The following is a 25,146-nucleotide window of genomic DNA, read 5'->3' as shown; positions in this document are numbered from 1 at the left end:
GATTAATTTATTGACCCTAAGAAATTCTACCTTTACTTGTTCTGCTACGTGGTTCATACCATGAACAAGACACGTCACGTACAACATAAAAGTATACTAGGACAGCCAGCTGGATACACTAAAATGCCTTGCTTATGGACGTGAGGGAGGGGAACCGACATTTTCAATGAACAGTTTTAGGCCCTTAAAAACCTATCTTCAACCATTAAACACAAAACTGGACTTAATGAAGCAGTCTGTAAGGGTTCTACCACAAGACACACCCTGCATTCAGAACCGCTCATTGAAATTTCCATTTATCACAGGAGACAAGTTGAAAGCTGGAATTTTCGTCCGTCCTCAATTCCAAAAATTGACGGAGGACGATGATTATGAGAAGACAAAGAATGCAAAAGAAATAGAGGCATGAATCTGTTACTGAGAACAGGGATCCAAAATAAAACAACACTGTAGAAAATATGCTGGAAAACGTCAACTAGTTGGGCTGCAACATGTGTGTAAATTTAGAAAGCATGATGGAATATTCAGATTGTCGATTTCTATAAATGAATACAATATAATATTTTATTACTCAGTCAATGATAAATCAATGTAAAATAATGACTTATTTTATAGTCATTAAGTTTATATACATGAATTACAAAATTGCGAACGTTTTCGCCTATTCAGGCATCCTCAGGCAGAGTTATACAATATCTCAATGTCACATACGTAGCTATTGGTGGTGAGTACTATTTGAATTAATGATGTACAAGCCATCTCCATTATTAAAATGTAATATTACAGGTAGTAAACTTAATAATGTTAAAAATGTTAAAACCATTTAGTAATTAAACTTCATAATATGTGGAACTCTTGTTCAGTCCAATGAGTGGTGAATATGTCGTTTAAAATGTGACAACTGCATAGTTAGCAGTTACAGTCCTAATAGCAGCAGGTCGTCTCACCTCTACATAATTTACATTAAGCACAGGATGTTATAGTAATCCATACAGTTGCTATGTGTTTAAATGTTCACTTTTTACACTCCTATATTGACTACTTTCTGGAAAATCTAGGACGTGAGAGAGCAGGGTGGAAGATTTCATTAGCATATTAACGAGATGGACAATAAGTAAGCCTAACAGCGGAGATGAAGAGGACGTGATGGTTGACTATTGTTCGATTTTGAAGAGAGACTGTAAAATGGCGAAATCTGCAAGAAAGTAAAAAAACGGGAATCAGAAAATCTGTAGACCACCTTCTCCCCCCTCCCCCATTTTAAAGCAGTGAAGAAATTATTAAGATAGTTCCTTGGAGAATTTTCAACATATTTTACCAAAAGTTTGTTTCTTATATCAAATTATGTTTAAATATTTGCTATTAAATGAATAAAAACTATAAAACATAAACTCCTGTGGCTTGTAAAAACCTGACGTGATTGATAAAATGGAAGTCATCTGTGGAATCAAAATAAAATCAAGAACATATGAGTATTTTTGTGAAATCTTCTGAAAAAATAAAATGCAGAGTGGTGATAAAAATACGGTACCTAATCATAAACGGAACTATTAACATGTTACTGGACCAAGAGCTTGTCCAACACAAATTATAAATTCTGGGTGAGTTGTCTGGAATTTGAACCCGGGCCCCTGGCGGTTATTATTATGATTTCTTTGAAGACATCGTGCTGACCGCTGGATCAGAAGTTCTACGGCTCAAGCCCTACCAAGGGAATACCTTCGACGACTAGTGTTGTGTTTTTACAGCACATAAAAAACATGAAGTGCTTCAGGGAAAATTTGTCGCCTACTGGTTGCCCGAGTCCGGTGGTTCAGGGCTACAATACGAGCTTTCGCTCACCCACCACAAGCAAAACAGGGCTAACGGCTTCGAAGCTGGGTACCTGGTTCTAATGAAGTGCACTGGTAGCAATCTAAAACATGGGGGCATGAGATAGTTACTCTGCCTGCCATTAAAATTCACTTCACTAAATCCCCAAGGTTAAAAAAAAAAAAGTTGAATTTTCACACAGCATGCATGTCGTTTTAATGGCGGTGTTTATATCTTAAAACCACAGAACTTCCCACAAATTTCTTTGTCATTGATTTTGGGTCATTCCAGAAATTTAGGTTATCCCGTTGGTTGGAATAAAATGCACTGGTTGGAAGAACAGAACGTGTTAAGCAATGAAGAATGCAGGAACAAGTAGGTTTCTTTAAAAGACTGAAGTGTATGCACAGAGACCGTGCAATAAAAGGGGAAATCACTGTCAATTGCAAATCCACTGAGATCGACACTTTGCAATATGCTGTAGATATATTGCAGAGCGAAGCTGCAGTTTGAAATGGTTTTGCTTTGAACACTAACACCTAAAATGAACATATCAACACCATACGTTATTAAAATTTAACAGTATAACGTAAGCTATTACAGGTGCTTCCTTCATTAGCGTTATAAAACAAAGAAGGAAGTGTGTAACAACAGCTAGTACTAACGTTATTTCACCAAGCAATAAAATGTAGAGTTGTTTATTTATTTTTTATAAGGAAGGCATAGATTGTTCGCCCTAGAGGTACAGGAGTTTCACACCTAACCTTGCGTTGGAATCTCCTGTAAAAATAGTGTCACAACTTCGAGGACTTAATATAAAATAAACTTTTGATTGAGGTTCTGGCTGATATGTACATCTGTTATCACTTGACGGTGTGTGTCAGAGGGAGAACAATTGTTTGTATGCATCTGAAGTCTAATAAATTGTAATATGTAGCTAGTCAGCGATGTATTCAATGGAGGGGGAAAAGAACTGATCACCTTACCCCATCATCTCCTGGCCCAGTTGCCTCATGAGTGATACCTTGTGGGGTGCAGTCCTGTCTTCAGACAATTGACTAAACAATATAAACAACTATAAAATGCATGATTTCGTAAAACTAAAAAAGACGTGGCAAGTGAATCACTCTGTATGAGGTATATGTTAGAGGGAATCTGTACACTGAAACACTTTATGTAAAGAATTTCTCAATCTTGGAAGTTATTTTTAGACACATACAAATATCATGTTTTAAATCCGTTAATACTTGCAAGCGATTTGTTTTCCCTACAAACGCCTGGCTAGTTACGCGGAGTTCCAGGTTTGTGCGGGTTGTCTATCGTCCAGACTTACTACAAAGGTTTTCGTACTGTAACAGGTAACCAAATATCGTCGTCGTTCCTGCAATAACTCCTATGTGCAAAATATGAAATTTTCAGTAGGAAGAGAAAACACATTTATTCTTCTATGACAGTAGTGCATAGGAGACTGTGAATTCTTACATTTTCGAAAGAAAGAAATATAATTACATATAGAAGATTTTATTATTTGCTGTATCACTATTTAAGTTATTTAATAGAGCAAAAATCTGAAAATCGATAAATATGTCACATAGGAGGTATTGCCGGAACAACGACGATATAATTTAACGTGTATTCAAACATGTTTTCTAATACCGTTTCACATTAACACATGGGATTAAGTTCATTATTTATTTTGTACTGTAACAGGTTGGAATTTCGAAAAAACACGCGATAATAATCTTGAATTGTCAACAAATGTTAATTTTTTTTACGAAAATCTGTGTCAAATTATGAAGGAAAAGTCACGTTGAGGTCCACGATCCTCGTTCCTAGGATGAAGAAATCCTGTATCCTGAAGACTTCGCTACGCAGCAACGAACATTAATCTGTTTGAAATCGTAACCAATAGAGCTCCCTTGCAGATTAAATGAATATCGGCTAATTCAGAGTCGGTGAAGCCTTTCATTGTGCGAGTGAGCTTCCTGCAAGGTTAATGGCCTTCCGACTCAGACTCAGATTGACCTGTGCAGTACAATGCGCGCGCAGGCACGGGTGTGTAGTACAGGTCTATACAAAAGTTTTGGAGCTGCTTTCAAAATACGATTGCGTTCCTTGTATTTTGGACTCGGACCTTCGTGTTGGGGTTAGACGTGATGCGTAGATAGAAAGGCTCACAGGGATACAGGACTCTCATTCTCAGGGAGTTCGAGTCTCCGTGGCCGCTGCTTTTTCTGATATTTCAGCTTTCCTCAGGACTTTGTTTCTTAATTACAATCAATCAATGAAGGAGTTGCAGTATCTTTTACCGCCGTGCTCTAACTAAACAGCAATATCGATGATGATGGTGGTAATAATAATAATAATAATAATAATAATAATAATAATAATAACAGTAATAATGACAACATTTTAATAGGAAACAATATAAGATATGTCACCCAGGTTCACTTTAAATACGTAAATAAAGTAAGTGTTTACTTTTTATACTTATACAGGTTGTTTAAAAAATACGGGGCATAATTTCAAGTATGTATTTCCCACATGTAGACAATCAAAATAGTTCATTACAACATGTGTCCGGAAACGCTTTATTTCCGAGTTATGGCCTTCACAACATTGAAATTCACCGGAACGTTTTTCTTTCCGCAGGTCGTTGCCGTCAAAGGAGACATTAAGAGGGCACTCTGACAGTTCATTCCGAGGCGAAGGTTACATTCAGTGTTGTGTAGACTTTAGACTGTGCGACATGTGTTCAAATCAAGAGCTGGCAGAGATACACGTCATGTACGGTAAGGCGGACGGCAATGCTGCGCTGGCTCGTCGTTTGTACCAGATGAGGTACCCACAGCGACAATGTCCAGATCGGAAGACATTTGTACGTCTCCATTACCGTCTGTGCGAGTATGGAAAATTTAACTCTCCTGGTTTGGGAAGGGGACGACCAAGATCTACAACTCCAGAAGTACAGGAGGAGATTCCGGAGGCTGTGAACATGGCTCCTTCTATCAGCACACGAAGGGTAGCGTTGCAAGTCAATGTTCCTCATACGACTGTCTGGAGACTGTTGAAAGAGTATCAATTGTATCCTTATCATTTGCAACGTGTACAGGCCCTGTCACCAGCAGATTACCCTGCACGAGTTAGGTTCTGTCAGTGGTTCTTGCAGCAGTGTGGTGTAAATCCGAACTTTCCTGCCTTAGTATTATTTACAGATGAAGCACAGTTCACACGAGATGGCATAACAAATTTCCACAATCAGCATGTATGGGCGTATGAAAACCCACTTGTAACTGTTCCATCTCATCACCAGGTGCGGTTCTCCCTCAACATGTGGGCCGGTATTACTGGTGATCGATTAGTTGGACCCCATGTACTTGTAAACAGATTTACGGGGCAGGTGTACACAAACTTCCTGGAAAACACCATACTTCGTGTTTTAGAAGACAACCGTCAACACATTCACTTCGTGCATGATGGCGCTCCTGCACACTTCAGTCGTACGGCTCGCCGGTACTTGGATCGAAGGTTTCCTATCGGTGGATAAGTAGAGGTGGCCCAATTGCTTGGCCTCCACGCTCACCTGATCTGAACCCTCTCGAATTCTACTTGTGGGGCCATTTAAAATCATTGGTTTATTCGTCTCCGGTGCCTGATTTGGAATCCCTTCGGAATCGAATTGTGGCATGTTCTGAGGACATACGCAATACTCCTGGAGTTTGGGATCGTGTTCGCAGGTCAATGAGACATCGATGTGAGGTCTGTATTCAAGCAGGAGGTGGACATTTTGAACATCTTCTGTAATGACAACGACCTGCGGAAAGAAAAACTTTCCGGTGAATTTCAATGTTGTGAAGGCCATAACTCGGGAATGAAACATTTCCGGACACATGTTGTAATGAACTATTTTGATTGTCTACATGTGGAAAATACATACCTGAAATTATGCCCCGTATTTTTGAAACACCCTGTATAATATATACACAATAGAAATTTAATTACTTTGAGTCTATGTGGCCGCTGTGCATTTTTATGGGTAACATTGAAGTTAAAACGTTCTTCAGAGTCCTGGGACCGCTGGTTTGTTAAAGAGAAGAGATATTGTTGCTACCCACCTTCTGGGGGTCATTATTAGGCTTGACCTGCCCTTAAAAATATTATTGGGAGAAGCAAAATAAATACAAACAAAGGAACGCAAAAAATATCTCAATATCGTATCCTTCTAACAGTTCTGATTCGGCGAGGCATCGGATTTGAGCGCACCCAATTCCTTCTCCCCATAGTTTGCAAGGAGGACTTGAGATCACAGCATGCTGAAAGGTCTGCGGTTCGGAACCCGCCAGGGGAGGAATCTTTTTAACACTTTTCTTTACTGCAAGCTCTATAAATATTCGTCTGTTAAGCTTGTTTACAGCGCCATTTCGGAAAGGGTTACGATAACATTCCAAGTTCAAGGACTTTCAATAACTCCCTTTTGTGTGAAGGCTTTCCACGTCGAAGTTCCTTCCGCCTGGGACTTGTTCATTTCAAGCGGCTCAAAACTTTTTTTTTCCGAAACTGTACAATGAATGGTCAGAGTGGAATGCGTACGTGGTGTTTCTTTTTTCACTTTTTTCCTGAAGCCCGCTGTCATATATTTTAAAAGATTGATAAGAGACACTAATTACGAAAGTTTTCCTATGACCTCAAATTTGGGACAAAAGACTGAAGTCGTACTCAAACAGAGAAGTGTTTTTTTTTAATTTCACTCATACCCAGCAAATTTCAATTGTTGCTCCAAGTCCTATTTGTTTATGAAATACGTTACTCTGATAAATCCGAAAATAATTACTATATCAAAATAAAAACACATGTAAAATATCATTTTCATACTTTTGTAGAAATTTTAATCCTTTACTGTATATGTTGGTATCTTTGTAAAATAGTTTCCACAATAACATTGAAAGCACTGTAAACATCAACACTAACCTGGAAATGTCGTCAATAGTGAAAATAATTTGTTTACAGAAATACTCAAACTTTTAATATAGATACATTTGCACTTGGTACGTTTTGAAGCTAAACATTGAAATTACATACTTTACTCGATTTTGCTGTATAAAACAATACATAAAGAATAAAACCTCTGAATAATTTGCCTCTCTAACAAATGACATAGGACAAGTAGTCAAGATAAGTTGGAATTTTGCTTGAACTGAAAAAAAAAAAAATACAGCTGACCCATATCCTGGTCGGAATGCCTAGTCCTCCGTCACAGCAGCATTCATTTCACATCTTGAAAGATAGACGCAATCACTAGCACAGAAACCCACTAAACGAAAGACTGACACGGTAAACCCAACCGAGGAAGAATTTGTTCAGACTGGTGCCGTACGTTTTGTTTCTACATTGGGATACACATGCTGTATTTTGTAATCAGGTCACTTTTTTCACCGTCAATACTGCATGCAAATGGTTAAGAAAGAAAATTATAGCTAATCATTTGGTAGTGTTTGTTTTCACATTTACGAAACAACTTTTAATTCAAATTGTGAAAAATTGCATTTAATACGCTCTGTTTATAGATCCCTTTCCTGAACTAAAATATGTTGAGTTCATTTAATCATTAATATTGTACCTGTAACACATCTTACAATATTAATATTTTCTTAGTAAAGAAAAGTGTAATTTCTCTCTGAGCAAAATTTTCTTAAATGAATGATAGGCCTACATAACTATTATGCATTCCTTCTAAGAGTTAATCTCATTAAAGAGCAATCTTAACTAATGTTTACCACGATAAGAATTTTCTGTTGATGAAGGTTGTACCAATTCTTGGTAATATGACATTCGGCTTTTTCTAGAAGATAGTAAAGCGCCTCAATATCCATCCATCCTCAAATATATATAAAAAAAACAGTCCTCAATCATTTTAACTGAGGGACAAAATCACGATATTCACAAAACTCACACGTCAATTGATTAATTTCTCAGTCAGTTTGAGTACTACCAACCACGCCGCCTCTTCCATGCCGCCACCGTCAGTCGGCCTGCACGCTGTTGAAAGACGCGCGTGTAGTCTAAACCCACAGGCGTTTCATAGTACGATAATCATAAACATCAGACCGTAAAATACGTGACACACTTCGCAAGTAACTAGTACTTGTTTTACATGCATTTTTCTTAATTAGCAAAATATCTACACTCTGTATTTACAACATTTAAAAGAAAGAAAAGTTAGGCGAGACAGAGCAATTAATACAAAATACTGCTCTCTAAATTCTGTGGTGCGCGGTAAAAAGGGCGTAAGTCAGAAATTGGTGGCTCTGAGTTACGACTTCCATGTGGATACAAAACACGGCTAAGGGGCACAAGTCTATCCTCTTCCACAATGCTATTGGTCATTTCAAACGTTTCATTTGCTCTGCTGAAAACTTGCAAATGAATGACTTATGCCTTCATTATCGAGCTCCATAGAATTAATATGATCCCAGTTTATGGGGGGAGGTACAACATTGGCCTGCGAAAATTTAGTGAAATTAATTTTTTTTTATGTCAGCTACTATAAAAGCCAAATGAACAAAACTGGTCATGCTTAATATATACAGGGACATCATTTTATTTTTACTTCAATTTTTATTGTACCTGAGTTTTTTTATGTACTTCACTCCCACCTCTTCTACTAATGAAGTTCAACCGTCCTCAACACAGATCCAAGACCGCATATACAGTCATAGTAGCCTTACGCTCATAGTAAACAGTACGTTCCAAAAATATGTTCGCGTTTTCCAGTGACGAAAGAGCTTTCAATATTGCATCATTTTCCATTTGCCTACGTCGCATCCCGGTTTCCCCCACCTGCTTCTATTCGCCTCTCTGTAAATGCTAGTGGCTGGTCTGTCTTAGCTCTTTTCTGAGAACATTAATTTCTGTTAGGAATTGGACGTCTACGTAATATATATATACCCATACAATTGTTTAAAATAACTTAAATAAAAGAGCCTCGTTAAGTAATTAACTGTCACTTGATTTCCTCCCTTTCTACGACGCTGCGACGTAACCACTTGGACGGACAGTAGATAGCATGTCTGAGTAATTTTCTTTTCGGATCGGGCAGAAGTGAAGATTGAATTTACAGTACGTAAGGTCTCTTATAGAGTAGGTACAGAATTATTTCAACTTGGTAATTGGAATTACGTACAAAGTCTATAGTGCGATAATATGCACATTAGAACTGAAGCCTGTATCGAAATGAACGGCCACCATTTTAAAAAATGTGTATAAATATCCATATTATGATTATTTTTCAATTTAACTTCATTCTCTATATTGTACGCCAATGTGCTGTAGACAGTATAATATACACTGCATAATGAATACGTCCACATGGACAGCTCAGTTCGTGAGTAAAAACACTCATTGTTAATACTGTACTGTATTTTGATTAAACAAAAACCGAATGGAAATGATCAAACTCAAAATCGCGATATTTCTTAGTTTACGTAAATGGATGAAGTACTTTTCTTCCCCCCTATACCTAGTGAAGTGATTTGTTTGTATATTACGCCAGTATCATCGAACTCCAGTCGTGGAAGGGGGTTTCCGGTTCTTAATCGTTGATCCAAATGTATAGCCAGGTTAATATTAGAAATGTTAGTAAAAATAAAATGATGTCCCTGTACATACACTACCTACTTACTTACTGGCTTTTAAGGAACCCGGAGGTTCATTGCCGCCCTCACATAAGCCCGCCATTGGTCCCTATCCTGAGCAAGATTAATCCAATCTCTATCATCATATCTCACCTCCCTCAAATCCATTTTAATATTATCTTCCCATCTACGCCTCGGCCTCCCTAAAGGTCTTTTTCCCTCCGGCTTCCCAACTAACACTCTATATGCATTTCTGGATTCGCCCATACGTGCTACATGCCCTGCCCATCTCAAACGTCTGGATTTAATGTTCCTAATTATGTCAAGTGAAGAATGCAATGCGTGCAGTTCTGCATTGTGTAACCTGTAAGTACACTACAATTTATAAAATACTATCCGGAATATTTAAATAGCTGATAATTACCCGTACAAATAATATCAAATTTGCATATTTTTTACAAGTGTAAAACATTTAGATAATAAAATCTACGATTAATTACATATTTGCATGCTTCTTTTACAAGGCCTACTGTAAATATTGTAAGGACCTACATCAACAACGTAATCTAGGATCTTTTACCTATTCCTTCAGGAAATATTCTCGAAGTTGCCATGCTCGATTAGAAGCTGTATCGAATGCGGCTATGAACTGTGTTGCGAGTTGCATTGTTATTCACTGTCAAGCATCTCAGCGAGTTGAGCAGCTCTCTCGCTTCTTATAGATCGGGAATCTGCCGGATGGATGAGATACCTGCACCGCACTGCTGGCCGAAGACTTCACCCAACACGTTGCTCCATTAATGTACATAACGATGAAGGTCCAATTTTTTCAGACTTTTAGATTCTGATGTCATTTTATAAAGCAACTCGTGAGGTTTCTTTGTGTGAATAACGCTAAGAGTCTAGAGATATTCACAGTTAAAAATTTCGTGGAAACCGGAAGACCGATGACAGTCCTGGTATTTAATGGGCAAATTATGATAGCTCATTCTAGTTGGTATTTCTGCTTCGTGTACCATTATGAGATTGAAATTAAAGGTTTTTTTTTTTCGTTTCGTTTAATATAAGTGAGGTGTAAATCTAACACCTAGAGCAGACCTTTTTTGTGAAAATGGATTTACATAAAAGTCCAGGATTGAGTCAAAGTGTGAAGAAGAAACGAAAGTACGGTCGAGTGGTTGATGCAACAAAGAAAATAAGAACCACACACATATGAAACAGGGCAGGACTGCAAGTGCTTTGAAAAGGTGGGCGAACAAAACAGGAATGCTATTGAAGATTTCAATAATCTTGCTGATCTAGGTCACAGAGGATTTATTTAAGTGATTTAATTGAAGTAAATCTCGTACAAAGGAGAAGCCTTGCTTCATACTCACTCATATACTTACAAAGTTAGAGCCAAACAAAAGATGGCGTGACGGAAGTGCCTGTTTGCTATAAAGGTTTTTTGCATGGGAAAACTTCAAGGTCATTACAAACTATTCGAGAGCAACTAAAAGAATGCGGTACGGTGACAAGAGACGAAACTAGGAATGCAACCCACGCCGCCAATCGCACTACTGTTTGAACCGTACATCAAAATTTATTTTCCAGAAGAATTCAATGTAAAGACACTACACCGGATGTACAGGGACATCACTTTATTTTCACTAACATTTTTAACATTAACCTGCCTAAACTCGGAAACACTGTTACCCCCCTTCCATTACAGGAGTTTGGAGTTGCTAGTGCAATATGTAAACAAATCATTTTACTAGCTATAGGAGGAGAAAAAAGTAGTGTATCCATTTATGTTACAGGGAAATATAGTATTACGATTTTCAGTTTGGTCATTACTTTACAGTATTTTATAAAAAAAAACAGTAGAAGAGTAACAATTCTTTTTCACAAACTCAAGTCTTCAGGCGGTTATTCAGCATATTACTAACCTAATTTATTCCTGAGAATTTTGTGAGCACTTCCGTAAGAAACCCCAATTTCTACAGCTAACTTCTTGACCGACGTATTAGGACCTCGCTGCATCCTTTCTCTAGCATCTTCTACAGCATCTTCTGTCACCTTTGTTGGCCATCTTACACTTTTCTTCCTTTCTGTACACTCTGTTGCTCTAAATTTATCTACCAGATTAATGACATTTCTACGAAAATATTCCGTAATGATATAATCAGGAAAAAAAAACTGTTGTTCACATTCGGTTATATTGTAATTCCAGTTTCCATCATCGCCCTTCATACCTACAAACAGTAAAACAAAACTCTTGTTTAAATAATGCTGTTAAGTACCGTACCATATTATAGCGTACCGTACTTTCGGTAACTCTAATCTTCACTTGTGCTCAGTCCACACAGATAAATTCAGTTATGCTACACACCATATCTGTGTGAAAATAAACTTCAATAAAATAAGCTTTTTCTTCTATAGCAAATGCAACATATTTCTGAAACACACTGTACTCTGTACTGTTTATTTCACTGATAGCAACAGCGGCCGTAAGTTTGTGTGACTGACGTTAGCAAGGACATTAGTGAAAGGGTGGGAGTCAAGTACATTTAGAAACGCAGGTACAATAAAATTGAAGTAAAAATAAAATGATGTCCCTGTTTATGGAGAAGTATCCAAACAATCCAGAGTCTTATGACTCTTATTTGCGAACTTTTAATTCGGAGTACAATTTTCATTTGGATATCCATGATCGGATACTGTAGTGTAGGCCCAAGAGATGTCCGAAAAGTTTTACAAAAGATCGGAGATTGCAATGTTAAATCTTGATCGGTTTGGAGTGGAATTATTCTTCTGCTAGAGCAGAAAAATGAAAGACAGCTTCATTCCATATAATAATAATAATAATAATAATAATAATAATAATAATAATAATAATAATAATAATAATAATAATAATATAACTGATACTGATATCAGTAATACTAAATTTAAACACTAGCATGACTTTTTTTCATTCTTCTGAATTTCAAAGTACATGTTTTATAGTGCAGGCCTTCTTAACCTGGCGCTCCTTTAATGGCATTTGGTGCTTTGGGGTAATCCTGAGCTTCTTTTTCAATGTTACAACGAGACGATACTAAGGAATATACTACTGGAACTAAATGACAGCTGTGAGCACTATGGAATGAAGATAGCTTAAATGCAAACAAGACGAAGACCAGGGTCATCGGAAGAAAACAAAGAAGGTAAACGTGCGAATTCTATATGGGGCAGTAGAGCAAGTGGACAGCTTCAAATACTTGGGGTGTACTATAAGCAGTAACATGAGCTGCTGCCAGGAAGTCGAAAGGAGGATAGCAATGACAAAGGAAGCTTTTAATAGAAAAAGGAGCATCTTCTGCGGACCTCTGGAAAAAGAACTAAGGAAGAGACTAGTGAAGTGCTTTGTATGGAGTGTGGCGTTGTATGAAACAGAAACATGGGGATTATAACGAAGTGAAGAGAAGCGAATAGAAGCATTTGAAATGTGGATATGGAGAAGAATGGAGCGTGTGAAATAGAGAGACAGTGTAAGAAACGAAGCTGTGTTGGAAAGAGTGGGTGAAGAAAGAATGATGCTGAAACTGATCAAGAAGAGAAGAAGGAAATGGTTGGGTCACTGGCTGAGAAGAAAAAACTGCTTATTGAAGGATGCACTGGAAGGAATGGTGAACGGCAAGAGTTCGGGGCAGAAGAAGATATAATTTGATAGACAACATTAAGATATGTGGATTGTTTGCGGAGTCTAAGAGGAACGAAAAAAAGGGAAGGTTGGAGAAAGCAGTAAAAGACCTGCTATTGGGCAGACAATTATGAATGAATGAATGAGTGAATGAAAGTAATTGAATAAAATAATCAAAGTTCCATTCTACTATTTCAAAATATCCCATTTGATTGCTCCACTTTGTATGGTTAAAGAGAAACTTTCGGAACTACAATAATAAAAATGTATCAAGAAACTTGGAGAAGTGATGGGTGGTGACAAATGGAACAACTTTTGCGGCGGTGCAGTACGAAGCTAGCTACATACATACATACATACATACAGTGCATACATACATACATGTCCACACCTGTGGAGTAACGGTCAGCGCGTCTGGCCGCGAAACCAGGTGGCCCGGGTTCGATTCCCGGTCGAGGCAAGTTACCTGGTTGAGGTTTTTTCCGGGGTTTTCCCTCAACCCAATATGAGCGAACGCTGGGTAACTTTCGGTGATGGACCCCGGATTCATTTCACCGGTATTATCACCTTCATCTCATTCAGACGCAAAATAACCGAAGATGTTGATAAAGCGTCATAAAATAACCTACTAAAAAACATACATACATGCATACATGCATGCATACATACATACATACATACATACATACATACATGTCCACACCTGTGGAGTAACGGTCAGCGCGTCTGGCCGCGAAACCAGGTGGCCCGGGTTCGATTCCCGGTCGAGGCAAGTTACCTGGTTGAGGTTTTTTCCGGGGTTTTCCCTCGACACAATATGAGCGAATGCTTGGTAACTTTCGGTGCTGGACCCCGGATTCATTTCACCGGTATTATCACCTTCATCTCATTCAGAAGCTAAATAACCGAAGATGTTGATAAAGCGTCGTAAAATAACCTACTAAAAAAACATACATACATACCGTGCATGCATACATATATAGGCCCTACATACTGTGCATACATGCATACATACATACATACATACATACATACATACATACATACATACATACATACATACAATCATTCATTGAAAGTTGTTTCTCCAGCGGCAATGCGTTTTGCTCCCCTCCTATTTTGTATCAAACGCCTGAAATCATAGGCAACTTGTGTGTATCTCCATCATCGGTTGTATATCACGAAGGGGACACGGCACCTTCTGTAAAACATTAATATTGGTAATGTAGTGAGTTGCTGCTACGCACGCCGTTAGTTATGTATCATTCTGAGTTTCGTGCTTCTCCTTTCTCTTGAAATGTTGGAATGGATTGTTTATGGTGAAGCAGAGAGCCCTCATGCTACTTTATCTTTATTTCCAAGCAGACATAATCGAGTGCACAGCAAGCAAAACAGCGAAGTACTGTACAAGTAACCACCAAGTAAATAAGAAGCCAGCAGTTGAGAAGGCCATACAGATCGTAGCAGTGTGTGTGTGAGAGGTATCATCCTTATCATCCAAGCACTCAGCACACCAGATTTCGGGCCTCGAGAGAGGTGTGCCATGGAACCAATGTCCCCTCAGAGGTGCGAGACGGCTTCTTTGATAGTCTACATAACCACATGAAAATCCTCATGCCATTTTATCCCCTGGTCGTCAACAGAGGCTTTCCGTTAACACGTGGACTAACCTAATTCGGGACATTACCTCTTACCAAGGCGTCTAAATTGCCACGTGCTTCGGCGGTATTGCCTGAGATCCCCGAACAGATGTGACGGAGCACTTCACGCAGGTACTTGAATCGGCATTATCCTGGTAGATGGATAGGAAGAGGTGGTTCTGTTGCTTGGTCAAAACCTCACACTATGATTTATGAAACCTCAGTGGAGAATCCTAGTCGCATGCGATGAGCAGCACCACAGAGCTGTGAGCTAGTCAAACATAGGCCTACACTGCACTTGCAGTATTGTGCAAGTGAGATGAAAAGTTTAATTACATTGAACCTGAATATTCAAGTGCACGTTTCAGCTAACTGTAGCAGCAGTATAGTCTAGTCTGCCTCTTACATTTATATGAAGACATTAGAAATGGATACATCAGAGATCCTGCTCTCTTGACCCGAAATGTAGTGAAGGTAATGTGTCATAAACTAGCAACCGGTACGTCACACCTTCTGGTCTGCGTACTGCTGGCGTTTGTAAATATTTACTTGCTGCCGACAGTCGCGAAGGAAACGGTAACTTTTTCGCACAATCGAACTCTAAAGTCCGCCCACGCCAGGCCTCGCCCACTGCAGTGCAACGAATTAGAACTGGAGAAATGACCTACATTTGCAGTGTAAAGACGATCCTTGTTTCTTTGGTGTTTGAAACCGTATTATTTTCTTTCTCATCATACGAAACATAAAAGTGTTGCGATGCAGTAAAATAGATTTGAAGATTTAAATAGAAAAGCGCGTCCCTAGTGTACCTGACCGGTATCCCCGTCGGTCTGTTACAGCGGATTTTGTTCATATTCAACAACTATTAGTTAATTCGTCCATAGAGTACGCACAATCAATATGTAGGCTACATATAATTTTGTGCGAGATCGTGCGTACTTGCTTGTTTTTCGCACAGAACCAATACGCGGTAAGTGTGAAATACCACATTCAGTATTCCCAACGTAACACTCATAACAATTTCCCTCTTCTTACCGCTTAAGCGCGACATTCATTTTACTGCTTTAGGCTTTTAACATATTATTTTTAGAGACGTTTAACATAGTAATAATTATAAATTGGAAACTTACCACTGCAATTTCACCTAAATTGCAATGTTAATTATTGTTTTTAAATATTTGCAAAAATTAAGTGAAGTCTACAACTCCACTAAACTTATTGCATTCCTGATACAAGTAACATTAAGGAAGCCGTGAAAAAATCAACAAGATTCCAGATGCCGATGTTATTACTGCAATATGTTATATAAATAATATTGTTAAAATATTAAAATGAAAAATAAATCATTACATAACCTTACCGTTTGTTTTAAGTTCGCATTTATAGACTGGGGGGAAAAAAAAGACACGTATATCACGGCCTGCTGGAGTATAGTAAACACAGAAAACATTTTACTGGAGTATAGTAAACACAGAAAACATTTTACAGCAACAATGTTGAAGAAAGATATTTTGGTGTTCCGAAGTTGGCGTCATTAAACAGAAACCAACATGGAGATTTCATTGCAACTAATTAGAAATTCGTCTTTCTGGTATGTAATAAACGATCTTCGCACAAAATAATGTACGATACACGAGCGGTATGTTTGTTTTCATGTTCTCGGAAATTAAAAAAGCTCAACTACGTTTCGCTTTTTCAATCTTTTCCTCGACCATGAAAACGTCAACATACCGCTCTTGTAACGCATATTACTATTACTTGGCATTACTTATTTGGACGGTCTGGGTGGATGTAACAGCGACCCCTGCTGATCCCATAAAGGGATATTCACAGAGGATTTTTAGCAGGAGGCGCTAGTCCTCTTCTAACACTTAGGCCTATAGGCTATTTTTTATTTAATTTATTGGGTTATTTTACGACGCTGTATCAACATCTAGGTTATTTAGCGTCTGAATGAAATAAAAGGTGATAATGCCGGTGAAATGAGTCCGGGGTCCAGCACCGAAAGTTACCCAGCATTTGCTCGTATTGGGTTGAGGGAAAACCCCGGAAAAAACCTCAACCAGGTAACTTGCCCCGACCGGGATTCGAACCCGGACCACCTGGTTTCGCGGCCAGACGCGCTGACCGTTACTCCACAGGTGTGGACTGTATAGGCTATCTATCTAAATTTAGGACTACTTAAACCTGAGGACAACACATATACCAAGAAACAATCCCTAACCAAGGAAAAATCCTTTGGCAGAGCCGGAAATTGATCCGAAACCTTCTGATTAGGAGCCAGCGTCGTTGACCACTAGACCAAGTGACTGATAAAAAGGCGGTCTAATGGTTTATCTTCTTTCTAATTCGTTTACAAATGAAATGAAACAATGTAGACCATGGGTCTCAATAAGATGATGACTGCGGACTCCTTCTTAATAGCTATTTATGTATCAAGTATGCAAAATAAGGCTTTAGTGGACGAATTCAGTGTTTTTGGACGAAACGTAAGGCGATTTCAAAATACGGGATGAGTCCGCTAAAGGTTTTGCGTACGTGTGCATAATATAGTTTTAGTAAGAGTTCTCTAAATAATATGAAATAAAATAAATGTAACCTATAAATACCCCGGTTCCTAGTCGACTTCTGTAAATCTTTTGGCCTGCATAAAAGTATTTTAAGAGATCTTACAATTGCAGCACTCAAAGGCTCAATAGCTATTTTCAGGCATCATACATATGGACCATGACTAATTCGCATCTCCTTGACGTTACTTCGTTTAATATCATGCGTTTCAATATAATTCAAATTCTTTATTTTTCACTCTAACAACAATTTATCACTAAGCCTCGAGGCATTTACTCTATTGTATCATGGTACTCTTTGTCGATGGCAACCTGTAGTGGTTGCAGGAAAAAATTAAACAAAAAATCAATCTGTAAAAGATATAGTCAGTCAATTGTCATATTCTCACTGCTAAAGGTTGCCATGACGACCGATAACAGTCCGAAAAGCAACTATTTTAGAGACCATGTACTAAAAAAATAAAGCCATGAAACTCTACATTTCAAGTCCCATAAACTGAAAATGATTTGATTACGAAAAGACGAATGCAGACTAATTTTGTTCATTTATATTAGATGTGTATGAAATAATTCATTTTGAGCAGACCCCGGCCTAAACATGAGTGATATAATAGGCCTATATATATTTTTGTCCCGAACAATTCTTTTCACATCAGGTTCGATATTTCCTACTTTAATCTGAAATCTCGATCAATATCCAATCGATTTCTATGCTAATAATAATAATAATAATAATAATAATAATAATAATAATAATAATAATAATAATAATAATAATAATAATAATAATAATAATAATATACGCCTCACATCGAAACTTCTTCAGACAAAATCTTTAGGAAGCAAAACATCTATTGCAGCATACTTACTTACAAATGGCTTTAAGGAATCCGCAGGTTCATTGCCGTCCTCACATAAGCCCGCTATCGGTCCCTATACTGTGCAAGATTATTCCAGTCTCTACCATCATATCCCATCTCAATCAAATCCATTTTTATGTCATCCTCCCATCTACGTCTCGGCCTCCCCAAAGGTCGTTTTCCCTCCGGTCTCCTAACTAACACTCTATATGCATTTCTGGATTCGCCGATACGTGCTACATGCCCTGCTCATCTCAAACATCTGGGGTGGTATTCATAGACATTTCGCAGCACGCGCTACGAGCGTACTAAGCTAGCCCCGGCTATCCACTGGTTACTTGTACAGAATTCCAATCTTATCCTATCGCTAACACTGGTTTATGAATACGAAAAACGCTGATCATCCACCGAAAGCCCGCGCTAAAAAGTCTATGAATACAGCCCCTGGATTTAATATTCCTAATTATGTCACGTGAAGAATACAATGCATGCAGTTCTGCGTTGTGTAACTTTCTCCATTCTCCTGTAACTTCATCCCTGGCAAGTTCAACTATTTCTGCGATTCGTTATGGATCACGCGATAAACGAGAAACACAGGATATGTTTGTACTTGCCTATAAAGAGAATATCACATACATGATCCTTCTCACTACTGACTACTGGTTTTCCCCGATTCAAATAGATAAGTCAGGTGAATACATTGTCCTTGTTTAAGAAACAAAGTCAGATGTACGAGTACAGCAGTAATACCAACCACTTTTACTAGATATCATTTCGGAGATATTTTCTCCCCGATTCTAATAGATAAGTGAGATGAATACACTGTCGTTGGTTAAGAAACAAAGTCAGATGTACGAATACAACAGTAATACCAACCACTTTTACTAGATCTCATTTCGGAGATATTTTCTCCCCGATTCTAAGTGAGATGAATACACTGTCCTTGGTTAAGAAACAAAGTCAGATGTACGAATACAACAGTAATACCAACCACTTTTACTAGATCTCATTTCGGAGATATTTTCTCTCCGATTCTAAGTGAGATGAATACACTGTCCTTGGTTAAGAAACAAAGTCAGATGTACGAGTACAGCAGTAATACCAACCACTTTTACTAGATCTCATTTCGGAGATATTTTCTCCCCGATTCTAAGTGAGATGAATACTCTGTCCTTGGTTAAGAAACAAAGTCAGATGTACGAGTACAGCAGTAATACCAACCACTTTTACTAGATCTCATTTCGGAGATATTTTCTCCCCGATTCTAAGTGAGATGAATACACTGTCCTTGGTTAAGAAACAAAGTCAGATGTACGAGTACAGCAGTAATACCAACCACTTTTACTAGATCTCATTTCGGAGATATTTTCTCCCCGATTCTAAGTGAGATGAATACAATGTCCTTGGTTAAGAAACAAAGTCAGATGTACGAGTACAGCAGTAATACCAACCACTTTTACTAGATCTCATTTCGGAGATATTTTCTCCCCGATTCTAATAGATAAGTGAGATGAATACACTGTCCTTGGTTAAGAAACAAAGTCAGATGTACGAGTAATACCACCACTTTTACTAGATCTCATTTCGGAAATATTTTCTCCCCGATTCTAATAGATAAGTGAGATGAATACACTGTCCTTGGCTAAGAAACAAAGTCAGATGTACGAGTACAGCAGTAATACCAACCACTTTTACTAGATCTCATTTAGGAGATATTTTCTCCCCGATTCTAATAGATAAGTGAGATGAATACACTGTCCTTGGCTAAGAAACAAATTCAGATGTACGAGTACAGCAGTAATACCAACCACTTTTACTAGATCTCATTTCGGAGATATTTTCTCCCCGATTCTAAGTGAGATGAATACAATGTCCTTGGTTAAGAAACAAAGTCAGATGTACGAGTACAGCAGTAATACCAACCACTTTTACTAGATCTCATTTCGGAGATATTTTCTCCCCGATTCTAAGTGAGATGAATACAATGTCCTTGGTTAAGAAACAAAGTCAGATGTACGAGTACAGCAGTAATACCAACCACTTTTACTAGATCTCATTTCGGAGATATTTTCTCCCCGATTCTAAGTGAGATGAATACAATGTCCTTGGTTAAGAAACAAAGTCAGATGTACGAGTACAGCAGTAATACCAACCACTTTTACTAGATCTCATTTCGGAGATATTTTCTCCCCGATTCTAATAGATAAGTGAGATGAATACACTGTCCTTGGTTAAGAAACAAAGTCAGATGTACGAATACAGCAGTAATACCAACCACTTTTACTAGATCTCATTTCGGAGATATTTTCTCCCCGATTCTAAGTGAGATGAATACACTGTCCTTGGTTAAGAAACAAAGTCAGATGTACGAGTACAGCAGTAATACCAACCACTTTTACTAGATCTCATTTCGGAGATATTCTTTGCTGACTCTTCTCACATGTTTCTGTACAATGGTACTGAATGCAAGTGGGGACTGGACGATCACGGGTCTTCTAGTGCGACGGAATATCGCAACTTTTAATTTCAATAACAATATTATGCGTAACTTCTGTAATTTACTCTAAAAATTGGTGTAAGGCAATAGTTCCCAAAGTGTGCTTCGGGAATCCGCGGTTGATAATATAAATTTTGAAGTAAATAACATAATAGTACCGTTTTTCTCGACGCGATTGCGCAGTACTGTACGAGACTATTTGTGGAAATTAGTATATCGGCAGGGGTAGATGTCCAGAACTCACCCTTGTGTGGACTGGCCTTCGAGCTGTTCTAAAAAAGACGCCGACTTTCTTTTTTCAGTTAAGATAGTCAATTCTATTGAACATTTTTGTCTGGTGACGAGTTATTAGTTCTTATCTGCTTGGTGTGTGAATGTTTGCAGTTTTTTCTCTCCAGACCAACAGTGTAAGAATAAGTTTTTGTAAATGTGCTCGGAGACTTAGAGTCTTAATTGTAAAATAAATTTGACTGACAGTGTTAAGTAGTCAACAATAGGCTATATTTTGACATGCATTTTTATAAAGTTACGAATTTCGTCATTGTTGTGCACTCATTCTGCTTCTGCAATTTTTATTGTGAGGTCAGTTTTTATTCATTCAGTACGAGCAGGCTTATGTGAGGCGTTCGTGTTAAACTGAGTGTTAATAACCACGTACTTCATAATATTAATCTAATATTACGAATAATTTAATTTTCTTATTAGGTTTACAGTGTCGTTTCAATAAATCGGTGGCTAATAAAAACAATAAAAATGGCAGTTCTACGAATTCAGAAACCAGTCGATCACCTAACCATGTATCGCACAAGAACAAGAATATACTGTACATTTTTTCAACGTAAATTTGAAGGGTTAAAACAGTATCAGAATACGTTAGTGAAAATGCGAAAACCGACAATGAAAATGCTACAGAGTTGTGAGATGAGGCAACAGCACCATTCTTCATATTAGCAATTAGAAGGCATTTTATTATAATTATGCATGTAATTACTGAAAAAATACACGCAGTTTATAAATACTACTGCATGTTTATGAACTCATGGCTATGCATGGTATTAATGTAGGCTAGTTGTAGACATATTGTCGATGTTAAATACGTACAGAATATAAAAATGGAGGCATTTTAAATATTATATCTATATTACTCTAATAATTAAATTAAATTAATTTAATTTTAATTTGAGAATCCGTGAATCTTTTTTCGAATCGAAAGGAATCCGCGATCAAAAAGTTTGGGAACCACAGGCACCTGGCCTTCTATACCCAAGGTTGCGGGTTCGATCCCGGGCCAGGTCGATGGCATTTAAGTGTGCTTAAATGCGACAGGCTCATGTCAGTAGATTTACTGGCATGTAAAAGAACTCCTGCGGGACAAAATTCCGGCACATTCGGCGACGCTGATATAACCTCTACAGTTGCGAGCGTCGTTAAATAAAACATAACATTTAACATTTAAAAACCACAGGCAGGAGGCGTGCCCTGTACTGTGCTGGCGCCACACAGTCGCTCATTTTATAGTGGAGGCGTTCTAACCTGGGGTCCAAGGATCCCTTGGATGGACTTGAGAGGTTCCGTGAAAGTCATATATAAAATTAACATGTAGGCCTATGTATATTCACTATATTGTTTCAACGTAAAAAGCAGAAATGCATCTAAAATTGTTTCTCACTTCTTTTGACATTTTTATAGGGAGGGGTCCATAGCTTTCACCAGATTTTCGAAGGGGTCCGTGACTCATAAAAGATTAAGAACTACTGTCCTAGTGGAATTGACAAGAATATTTTATCACTTTATTTCAGTATTATATCTTTTTAAATTAGTGAGTTGTATTTATAATATATTTGCATTATCTAAAAAACAAAATGTTTTGCTTTATGCATTTTATTTTATGTTTTTGACAATAATATTTAATTACTTCATTTCAATTTGTCTTTTCAAGTTAGAGAGTTGTTTTTACCATACAGGGGAGACTCGTCTAATTTGGCAATATTTGTATTTTAACACAGTTTGTAGTTACATATTCTGAAATTAAATATTCCTCTATTATGTAATGTGTTTAAACGTTAAATCCCAATAAACTTCTGAAAGAAAATTCTACAAATCTAAATTACTTTACACGTAACACACGAATAAATAACAAATGACATGTTTCCAGATTTGGTGCTTCATCAGGATAAATTGGCAATAGTACAGGGGTAATTAGGCAATAGGGTTAAAAAGTAAATTTTTCAAAATAAAACAGTGGTACAATGTTTATAAGACTTAATTTACTGGGACAAGAAGTCACTAAACATCATAAACACAAAACAAAAGCAAAAAAAAAAAAAAAGAATTGAATGGATTTTTCTGACCACTCTTATTAATTATATTGAAGGGTTGTCTCCTAATTTCTTTTGCCGATAGCCCAAACCCAAGTTCTTGCATTTTGATTACACATGTCACCAGTTGTTGCTCTTCCTCGACGGTTAGAGCTAGGGGTCTTCCTTTCTTGGGAATGACAACGTCATCGGGTCCTGAGGATGCATACAGAAACCTCTTTAAGTTGTTAAAGGGCACATTGTACTTCTTAGAAGCCTTATAAGTCGACCATCTACCTTTCAAAACACTCCCAACCGCAGCCCGCAAATCAACTTTGGAATATTTTCCAGAATAATGTCCACGTTCCCTTGGCATATCTGCAACACTCCACACACAGTGCTGCATTGAAGACTGTAAAAATCCCTCACACGTCCCAACTCTTAAATTTTACCATCGAGTACACATTCTTGTTCAAAGAGAGCAGCAATATATCACTATAAAGGAAAATGGCTAATTAACACTACCCTGAAGAAGACATTTTTTGCTAAGAAGAACATAAAACGAGCTAAGGCCTGATGAGTTATTAATAGAAAATATTAATTATATAAATGGCTTACCTTATAGTATGGAATCTCAGCTTTTGATATATAATGCACAAACAAAAGTAGGTAATAAACAACACTTTCTTTCCGTCTTTGTATACACACGTCCACACAATCACCACGTCAAAAGGAAGTATTGAACACTTCTTTCTGTTAGTAACAATATGTGCCACTATAATGCGCGGATTCGGATGAAACGAAAACTAAAAGTAGAGTCAGATGTTGCACTCTATGAAGGTGTCATTGAACTTCTTAAAACTCTGGAGGAATGTTATGTTTTATTTAACGACGCTCGCAACTGCAGAGGTTATATCAGCGTCGCCGAATGTGCCGGAATTTTGTCCCGCAGGAGTTCTTTTACATGCCAGTAAATCTACTGACATGAGCCTGTCGCATTTAAGCACACTTAAATGCCATCGACCTGGCCCGGGATCGAACCCGAAACCTTGGGCATAGAAGGCCAGCGCTATACCAACTGGCCAAGCTCTGGAGGAAATTTGGCAATAAAACAAATATAAGAATATTGCCAAATTTCCCATATTGCCAAATTTTCCGAGTTTCCCCTACTTACATTATTTGCACAACGAAATGCTATGATGATTTTGTTTATGTATTTCCTTATATGTTTTGCAATAATTTACTTTCCTAACACAACTTGCCTCATTCACGACGGATTGTTTAATTTTCTATTGGTTGCATGCCCTCATCTCAACAGTATTATGATACGTCTGGTGTTGTAATGCGGCCCATCGTATTATTTGTTTACTCTAACAGAGTGTCCACATACTAAGCATTTGGCACGTTCACCATTTTGAACAGAAAAAACCGTTCCTCTCAGGGGGAATCTCGAATCACTTTAAATGCAGTGGCGGCACCTGTTCTGTTCTCTCACTCACCACGTCCTCGGCCCGCACTCATCTGCACTCCTCGTCGGTCCTTTCAGCGTGTTGAATCCCAACATCGAGCTCCGTGGAACCTTAAAAGAAACAGATGTGTCGGCTAGTATTACAGCAGCGGAGAAGTGATTTCTCATCAACTCAAACTATTAAATTGCCGTAAATTCCGCTAAGACTGCTAGTTGCGAGTAAACAACGAAGACCCGCTTCACTCCGGCCGGATACGTTCTCGTTATCGCATTGCCAATAATAGCATTGCTTACAATTTGCCAGTCAAAAGACTTCAGTCATTCCTATAGTCTAGTAGACCAGTTGTTTTGCTACAGACGAAAAATCGGCATTTTAAATCGATAGCGCTTGTAAAGGATGATATGTCCCTCAACTGTCAAGAAACCAGCTGTATCTTAACAATGAGAAGGCAGTATAACTAATATTTCCAGTGCAAGGAAACTCCTTTATTTATTACTAGCCGTACCCGTGCGCTCCGCTGCACCCGTTACAAATAAATATAAAGTAATTACATAATTAAAATAGGACATTTGATCCAGGGAATATTCGTGTTTCATATAAGGATAAATCGTTTAATATGTTACTTAATTTAAATTGCATCCAAATAATTAAAATGCGATCATTTTGGTCCAGGGACACTCATTTGGTGCAATGACAATTCCTTTAACAT

At 37.9% G+C, this 25,146-nt stretch overlaps 1 protein-coding gene and 1 long non-coding RNA gene across 2 annotated transcripts in view; one reads left to right on the top strand and one right to left on the bottom strand.

The window, feature by feature from the left end:
- Positions 1–25,146, bottom strand: part of LOC138700872 (uncharacterized) — an 88,521-nt gene that overhangs the window by 6,653 nt on the left and 56,722 nt on the right. Inside the window, exon 3 of the long non-coding RNA XR_011332407.1 lies at positions 24,468–24,547. This is a non-coding gene — a long non-coding RNA (uncharacterized lncRNA). The remainder of the gene's footprint in view (positions 1–24,467; positions 24,548–25,146) is intronic.
- The window catches only part of Drep2 (DNA fragmentation factor-related protein 2), a 98,709-nt gene that overhangs the window by 37,999 nt on the left and 35,564 nt on the right, over positions 1–25,146 (top strand). The window lies entirely within an intron of this gene.

The sequence above is a fragment of the Periplaneta americana genome, chromosome 6, assembly GCF_040183065.1.
Source record: "Periplaneta americana isolate PAMFEO1 chromosome 6, P.americana_PAMFEO1_priV1, whole genome shotgun sequence".
Lineage (NCBI taxonomy): Eukaryota > Metazoa > Arthropoda > Insecta > Blattodea > Blattidae > Periplaneta > Periplaneta americana.
The sequence above is the reverse complement of the archived record's forward strand: the minus strand, read 5'-3'. Positions and strand labels throughout refer to the sequence as shown.